Below are 9,536 nucleotides of genomic sequence, written 5' to 3' on the forward strand. Positions count from 1 at the left end.
AGATCACAAACACAGCTGCAGGCCACACATATTGAACATGTGTTTGTGCTCAAACCTTTGTTGCTTGCTTCTGAAAAAAAATGTAGCAGTGACTCTGAGAAACTGAGGCTAATTCCTTTTAGCTAAGTTCTTCCATTCCGACTTTAGCCAGTCCTTAAATATTATGGCAATAAGCACGTACACTGCTCAGCCACTGGTGTGCAGTGACATTTTTTGCAGGGGAACAGTTAGGGTTATAAGTGGCAGCGTGCAAAAGCGATGAGGAACGGATGTCATGCGTGTGAGCATAGCACCTCCCTTCCTAAGCCGGGCAGAAGCTTACTGGGCATTGGGAAGGTGGTGCCAGAGGAACATTTAGGGGACTAGCCTAGTCCGCCTAGTCCAATGACTGCATGCCACTGTGCTCAGCCCAATCAAAACATAGGGCTGGTCCATAAGAAAAGTAGCAGACTGTCTTCCCAATATGATGCAATAGTGCCTAGATTCATTGAACAAAATTATGATAATCAAATACTTTTGGGCCTGGTGTTATTACCTATCCCACTTCCACACAACCAAGTCTTAAATAATCCCGTATGGAAACAATTCATGAGTCTTCCTTCCCTTGCAGTGAATTTCTGGTGACAAGAGTTTACTTATAATTATATTAATTAGGTGGTTCATATTTTAGATTATTTCCAAGCCTCAGTTTATTCAGGGGCTTGTTGCTACATAAACATTTCAGATTTGACATCATTCTATGATACTTTAGGAGGGCTGTTTTAATTTGAAAGGGGACTGGTTTCAATAGGAGTTAATTGCAGAAGAATGTATTATTAGACGACATGAAAAAGGATGTCAGGGTCTCACCCACCCCTCCATATGGTTCTCAGTTCATGCTAGAGGTCTTGAAGTTGAACTGAATGGTTGTTATATGTCTTCTTCAATTTGTTAAAACAAAGTTCCTGGGTTGGATTTAGACATGAGCTGCCTGCATCATAGTACTAGAACCTTCCCCCCAAAAAGTGCTCTTAAAGGACACTTTGAAACTCACCCTCCTTGCCTTAAAGTACAGTGGTACCTCGGGTTGCATACGCTTCAGGTTACATACACTTCAGGTTACAGACTCCGCTAACCCAGAAATACTACCTTGGGTTAAGAACTTTGCTTCAGGATGAGAACAGAAATTGTACTCTGGCGGCCCGGCAGCAGCAGGAGGCCCCATTAGCTAAAGTGGTGCTTCAGGTTAAGAACGGTTTCAGGTTAAGAACGGACCTCCAGAACGAATTAAGTACTTAATCCAAGGTACCACAGTACAAGGCATTTTGCTGGACTTCATCCCACACTCCAACACAAGGCATCTCCACAAACACGTAGATGCTTTATAGTATAGTTGCATATATATATATCCCAGTTGCATTTTTCAACATACAAACTGCTTTGGGGTGTAATATGTGCTTTTGTGTGTGATGGTGAGCACCAGCACAGAGTACTGTAAGCTCTCTCTCCCTCCCCCCGCCTTTTTTTTGCTGCCTGTGGCAATCATTTAGTGCTGGTTTCCATAGCACCTTTATCAAGACCTTTGTCCAGCCTCCTCAAGCACTGGGTGTAATATTAAACATTGGGTAGCCATTGTGGTAGCCTCTAGATGTTGCTAGGCTACAAGTCTCATTAGCCCCAGCCAGTCTGGGTAATGGTAAGGAATTATGGGAATTGCAGTACATGTGAAAAGGATCTAGGAGTCTTGGTTGACCACAAACTTGACATGAGCCAACAGTGTGACGCGGCAGCTAAAAAAGCCAATGCCATTCTGGGCTGCATCAATAGGGGTATTGCATCTAGATCAAGGGAAGTAATAGTGCCACTGTATTTTGCTCTGGTCAGATCTCACCTGGAGTACTGTGTCCAGTTCTGGGCACCACAGTTCAAGGAGGACATGGACAAACTGGAACGTGTCCAGAGGAGGGCAACCAAAATGGTCAAAGGCCTGGAAACGATGCCTTATGAGGAACGGCTAAGGGAGCTGGGCATGTTTAGCCTGGAGAAGAGGAGGTTAAGGGGTGATATGATAGCCATGTTCAAATATATAAAAGGATGTCACATAGAGGAGGGAGAAAGGTTGTTTTCTGCTGCTCCAGAGAAGCGGACACGGAGCAATGGTTCCAAACTACAAGAAAGAAGATTCCACCTAAACATTAGGAAGAACTTCCTGACAGTAAGAGCTGTTCGACAGTGGAATTTGCTGCCAAGGAGTGTGGTGGAGTCTCCTTCTTTGGAGGTCTTTAAGCAGAGGCTTGACAACCATATGTCAGGAGTGCTCTGATGGTGTTTCCTGCTTGGCAGGGGGTTGGACTCGATGTCCCTTGTGGTCTCTTCCAACTCTATGATTCTATGATTCTATGATTCTAAAATGGAGAGGGTGGCCAGGTATGGGGGAAGGGGGGGGTTAACAGAGGCGTTGGTGGGTATGTGAGGTTGGAAATCCGAGTGAGCAGGGATGGCAGCCCCTAATGTGTGTGAAGAGAGAGAGAGAGATGCACACAGAGAGAACAATGTGCTGGTCTACTAACACCCGCATTCTGAGCAACCATGGGCTTACCATAAACAATGGTTTAGTATGACAGTGGTAACTTAGTTTACGAACTTAATCCGTTCCGGAAGTCCGTTCTTAAACCAAAGCGTTCTTAAACCAAGGCGTGCTTTCCCATAGCAGCAGGGGACTCAATTTACAAATGGAACACACTCAACAGGAAGTGGAACGTGTTCTGCCTCCAAGGCAAAGTTCACAAACCAAAACACCTACTTCCGGGTTTGCAGCGTTCTTAATCCAAGTTGTTCATAAACTAAGCTGTTCTTAAACCAAGGTACCACTGTACATGCATAAAGCAGCCTCAATCATAGAATCATAGAGTTGGAAGGGACCAAAGGGTCATCTAGTCCAACCCCCTGCAATGCGGGAATCTCAGCTAAAGTACGGTATCCATGACAAACAGCCATCCAACCTCTGTTTACAAACCGCCAAGGAAGGAGAGTCCACCACCTCTCGTGGGAGTCTGTTCCACTGCTGAGCAGCTCTTACTGTCAGAAAGTTTTTCCAAATGTTTAGTCAGAACTTTTCCATTCATGATGGAATACAACAGGAAAAGGGAACTTTTGGCCATCCATATGTTGCTGGACTACTGCTCCCATAACCACTGACCATAGGCCAAGTAGGCCAGGAATGATGGGAGTTGGAGTCCAGTGGCATCTGAGGGTCACAGTTTCCTCATCCCTGTAATACAAGCAGGAAACATGCAATTTGTGCAGACTTTGGATACATTTCGACTGCAGGTTTTGTTTCAAGGCTGCCTTTAATATGAGCCAGACTATTTTAAATCCATTTTGACAGATGATTTTACCCTAGCACTTGCTTTCAGATATCTCTTATCATGTAGCTATGACCTGAGAGGAAAAGGAACCGTTGTACAACAGTGAAAGGAATGTGTGGCAGCACAGTGTTGAAATGCTTAAGAGTGAAGTATTCAGCTCTTTTGTGCACACCAGCCTCAAAGCAAAAGTGCTGAAGGGGTAGTGGTTCAGTAGGAGTGCAGGATGTTTCCTCTTACTGGGCCTCAGAGATGTTGCTGCAAGACTCTGGGGCTGAATTGCTAAGGCAGTTAGCCGGTCTTGATCGCTCCAGTGATAGCAGTTCATCAGGCAGCTATGGATTCAGCAACCAATGAAACTATCTGAGAAAATGAGAGAAAATAGACCAATTAAAATCACAAGGGGATGCATTAGAGAATCCTCTTCCTGGAAATTCTGTCTGCACAGTGGTTCATTTTTTATAGGTTTTTCTCTTCCTGATTTGGCCTATCCATGTGGCTCAATATATATGCATGCCAACCAGTATGTACTCTCTCCTTTTAATGCAGTGGCTGCATACACAGAAACCCATTTGTAGCACAAAAATGTAGATTTTCTCAATCTAGAATCATGCTTGCTCATCCTCAACGTGCTGCTTTCCATTTTGATTGATTCCAGCTCCTGCCATCCACAAGGGTGAGTGTGGTTACTTGATACATGTTTGAAAACCCTCCCCCTTGATTAGATTATCTGTGCCTTTTTCTCCCCACACATGACCCAAGTGAATTAAGAAAGATGTGTGACTGCGATCTTGCTGTATGCCCACCCACAATGTCACTGCGCAGGTGTGGATGTACTCATTATTGCTGGGACCACCTACCTCTGTTTTCAAATGGACAACCTGGCGGGGAGTCAGTCACATACAGAAATTTAGGTTTGCATAGTTAAGATGTTTTAAAATGCTCTGATGCAACCAATTCCCTTTAAAGCAAACATACAAATAAAAACCTAGACTTTTCTGCTTAGCAAGGGGCAGGGAAATGCAGTAAAAAGTGTAGGTACTAAAAATAAACTTGTACCGCTTAGAAACTTCGGTAACTGAGTGGTTCATAAGCACCTTAAATGAATAAATAGATTAATGGGAAAACATATAACCACCCCCACGCAAGCGAATCTGGGCAAATGTGCTCTGCTGTACAACCTCCCTGCAAACAAATGCTCATTAAAGACCAGCCATCTTCTGAGAGCTCATCCAGCCTTCCTTTTGTGTCATGCTTCTAGGCACAGGTCCATGTTTTAAAGCTCTGTGTTTGAGTGCCTTGGGGGGGGGGGGGCTGGCACTTTCCCCATGAAAACCTGCTTTTTCTTGCTGAAAACAATTCTGCAGAAAACCCAAATTGCCATTTGTTCCGATTCAGCATTAAAGAGTAGGTTTTCCTGGGGAAAGAGGCAAGGCAAAAAAAGAAAAGTGCTCAGACACAGACCGGAAAAATAAAGATCTGTACCTAGAAAGTGCAGGGCAAAAGGTAAGTGTGAATGAACCCTAATTTCTGTGTGAGTGTTGTGCAAGCAAAGCAATATGAATGACTCCTCGGGAAAAAGGTAATCTGGAAGATCACTTCTTTGATCACAAAGGGAAAATGAGCCCACAGTACGATGAGGCTGCTAAAAAAAAAAAAAGGCTAACGCAAGACTGTATTCATAATGCATAGTATCCAGATCTCAGGAAATTTAAAGTTCTGTTCTATTCTGTGCTGGCCAGACTGCCTGTGGAGTCCTGTCTCTGCTTCTGGGTGCTGCTCTGACAAACTGCAGCTGGTCCAGAGAAAGGGGACCAGGATGGTGAGGAGTTTGAAAACGAAGTCCAAGGATGAACGGTTGAAAGAACTGAGTATGTTTAGCCTGGAGATGATAAGATAAGGGTGGATGGGCTGTGTGTAGACAGTGATCTTCAAATATCTAAAGGGCAGAAAGAAAATGGAACAGACTTTTTTCTCTGTTACTCTGCATGGACTCTGTTGCATGGACTGTGCTGTTTTCCTGATGTTTCCTTACCTGATCATTTTTGTGCTTTATGCAATCTTCCACATCATCTAAAAGCCACTTCTGGAAATTTAGCAGAATCCAGCAGATGTTTAGCACTCTGTGCATTGCTCTAATGCAGGCGTGGGGGATATTTTCCAATCCAAGAGCCATGTTGCCTCATGGACAACCTTCTGTGGGCATATACCAGATGCAACAGTGGGCAAAGTAATGATTTTGACTCTTACCTTTCTACACTAGGCCACATTCCAGCCATGCAGAAGTCAGGAGTGTCTATACCACCACCACACCTCTTTCCATCAAAGCATTGCCATAGTTCAAGGATCTATATTCCAGCCTGGCAAAAGCACTCCGGAAAGGTATGGCTGGGGAGAGTCCCAAGGGCCTGACAGAGCAGTTCCGGAGGACCACATTTGACCCCTGGCCTGAAGTTTCCCCATCTTTGTTTTGCTGAATTTGAGACAGTCTTCTGGAGCAAAGTCTTCTGCCGCTGTGCGACAGCAGTTCATTTGCATGCCGTCCTCCTCTGCTTGCTGTTTTGCTGTTTTGCCCCACAGCAGGTGAGTGGGAGGCCTTGTGACTCCCCTGGCAACGGTTCACTCCTCCATGGAGGAGTCCCAGCTCCCTCATTAAGAATCCGAGAAGCAGAGCAAGCGATTCAGCGCCGCTTGCCGAAAATTCCAGTTCATCTCCAAGCCATATTTAATGGCTTCTTCGGAGCGCACGGCTTGTTCCAAATGTGTGGCGCAGAACTGGGCTGTGTGTGCAGCCACTTAGATGTCTGTATTTTGACACCTTGTTCTACAACCTGAATCACATTCAATAGCTGCCCTTCAAAGGTCTGTCAGTGCCCTAACAGAAGGAGCGAAGACACAGAATGCTATGGAACTGATACCTCTTTGGTTGCAACTTGGACATTAAGGCTGCAAATCTTAACCAAACCATGTCTTCTCAGAAGTTGTTATTTGATCTGAGGACCACAGGGCAGTTTACAGACCCACCAAGTTAGTCCTATTGGATTCAGTAGGATATCTTCCCAAGTAGATAGGATTGCAGCCTAAAACGTACTTTAAAACTTTACAAAGCTGTCAGTTTCTTTCCTCTTTCTACTTGTTGGTACAGTTGCTGTGGGGAATGACTGGTTAGTTCTTACAGCATCCTTTCTATTGCTCAGGGCAACTTCCCTTAACAATTACAGTGTTAAGGGTGTTCAGCCAGTCACCACAGTTAAGTAAACTGATTTCAAGAGCATCCCTTAGGGCACTGGTATTATCAACTAGTTGACATTGCTAGCATTACTTCCCTTTCATGTATGCTGACTGTATCCTCCGATTGCGACCACACCTTTTCTCTGAGTATTGCGATGGAAAGTAGTGCTGGGCTGTGCACACATAGAGCTGCTGGCTGGGATCCAAGGGGGTGCCCAACAAGTTCTGCATGCCTCAAAAGTAACATTTTAGACTGGGTGTTTCCAGCAGCAACTCTCCATGTTACAAAGCATACCCACCCTCTCTTGAAATGGGATGTAATTTCAAAAGCAGTGTTTAAACAGGGAGGGAAAGGCAACAATCCTGCTAGATCTTCCCATTCCCTTAGGTATCCCTAAAGTAGCTCTTTGGACCCCGGCCACTGCATCTGTACAAACCTGTGAAATGCGTTTCATGTAGAGACACATTCCGAATTTGGCAGAGTCCCTCTTGCTTCAAGAGCTGGAGTGTTTGAGCAGGTGTGACTTTTTCAAGTCACCGAGGGAAGGCAGAAAAGCCTTTAAAAGTGAAAATAAAATGTGACCCACATTCTTCTCCCAAACGAAGGTTTGATCACATCTGTGAACAAAGGGGACATTTTCTTTACCTGTGCTACTCTGGCAAGGTAGCATTACAAAGTGTCCTCCTTCTGCCCTGCCACTGTTCTAATTTTAGTTTTAAGCTCTTTCTTTTAGCTAAGTAACTCTGCAAAGTGCCAAGCCCACTAAATAACGAAAATAAAGCCTCAGCACTAAGTATAAGTGGATAAGGCCTGCACAACTTGTGTTACTCACCAAGCTGAAAGCACCTATTGTGCCCTTCCAGATTCCTGACAACTCATTCTCCCTATATGCCAATTTTGCAGTACAAGGCAAGCATATAAAACAAGCGCTATAGTAAACTGCTGGTGTGCCACAAAATATGGCAAAACGTGACTTCAGCTTGGCAGGTCACAATTTAGGCAGGCTTGAAGATGATAGAGAAGTTCCTAGAGCAGGCCTGTTGTAGACCAGGCTGGCTTTAGATCAACCACCCCAAGCAAGGAGTGTCTTCTGCAAATGAGTTTGTGTGGGCCTCAAAGACCAGAGTTGGAAGGATCTGTCAGTTTTGGTTCTCTCAGTTTCTCATTTTTCCAATCTCAAATTTGGTTCTTCTTTTTTTTTGCAGAAATTTGTGGTTTTCTTTTTAATGCCTATGAAAATTCATTAGCATAATACACTCTTTTAATATGTAGTTTTGACTAATGCACACGTTTTTGGAAGAAATTATCTTCAATATAATGCTTTTTGTATATTATTTTCACTAATATCTTATGCACAATTTCACCTAATAAGTACATTTTTGCAAACACTGTTTGGTTGGTGGACTGTATCACAAAATTCACCTAAGTGTGAATTTCAATGGATAGCTGTGTGTTGGTTGGCACACAGTTTTGGAAAGTGTGAATTTGATAGATTTGGCTTTAAATGTGTGGTGCATCAAAGCTCTCCTCTAGCCCTAGTCTAGGCATGTGGATATTATTGAATATTATTACTCCACTTTGAAGTATTTCACCCAAAAGAGTATTTTTCTGGGGGAAATCTAGAGAGACAAAGATGTCAGCAAACAGACAATTTAAGAAGGAAATACTTTTCTACTTTGGGTCTACATTAGTGTCGTTACAGATGTATCACCAAAAAAGTGGTCAAAATATCACACAGATTTGCACAACCTTAACTTATGCTGATTTATATGTATAAACAAACATTTAGAAAGAATTACAATAATTTAAATCGAAATATAACTCACAGTAGTGGAGAAAAGTGTGACCAGGTGACCTATGGTATGTGTCTACTCCAGGGGTCAGCAAATGTTTTCGGGGGGGCGGTCCACTGTCCCTCAGACCTTGTGGGGGGCCAGACCCACCCTCTCCTGAAAGGACCCCCCCCCGCCGCTGCCACTCACACCGCAGCTGCCAATGCTGCCTCATCTTCGGCAGCGGCAGCGTTGTCTTCTGCCTCGGCCAGGGGTCCGCTGGGCGCAGAGCCCAGGCCGCTGGCCTGGGCGGCAGAGGCAGCCTCCCCACCACCATCACTTCCTCCCACTTGGCTCTTGGCCATACGTGCCCGCCTCAGCGGGAAGGAAGGGGCATCGCCCAGAGGCATCCACAGCTTCAGATTGGCTTCCTGCAGCCAATCCGAAGCCATGCCAGCGTCGCGGAAGTCAATCCTTGTGTGGTGAGACCTCTGCACGATGCCAGTTTAGCACGGGGACTGATTGAGCAGACAACAGGGTCTGCAGGCCGGATTTACAAGCCCTGTGGGCCACATCCAGGCCTCGGGCTGTAGTTTGCTGACCCCTGATCTACTCCTTTTGCTGTCCAGATCTTAACTGCTGATGAAAATCTTCAAGGACCCTGCTCTCTCTTCTCATGGTTCTTTATTTTAAAGAGGACTTGCATCAGGCAGTCCTTAAGGTAGAGTAGGGATGTGGTCCTCCTCATGTTGTTGGACTCCAGCTCTCATCAGCCTCAGCTAGCATGGCTAATCTGGAAGCTCATAGGTCCCCCATCCCTGAAACAGACAGGTCCTTCAGAGTAGAGTGTCTGCTGTAAAACAGGATACATGCCTACTTCAGTCTGTGGAGAAAGAATGCTTCTGAATACCAGTTGCTGGAACCACAGAAGAGGAGAATGCTCTTGCCCTCAGGTCCTGCTTGCAGGTTTCCCACAGGTGTCTGGTTAGCTGCTGTGAGAACAGGATGCTGTACTAGATGGCCCATTGGCCTGATTCAGAAGGCTCTTCTTATGTTCTTAGTTCTCTGAGCCAATCAGCAACTTGGAACAAGGCTGGCCCGCCTGAAGCTAATGATGAAATGATGCCTCATCTCCATTTCCATATGCTGAAGCTGACCAGATGGGCAATTGAATCTTACTTCTAAGAC

This window comes from Podarcis erhardii (genome assembly GCF_964252035.2).
Source record: "Podarcis erhardii genome assembly, chromosome: 3".
In the NCBI taxonomy this organism is placed as follows: domain Eukaryota; kingdom Metazoa; phylum Chordata; class Lepidosauria; order Squamata; family Lacertidae; genus Podarcis; species Podarcis erhardii.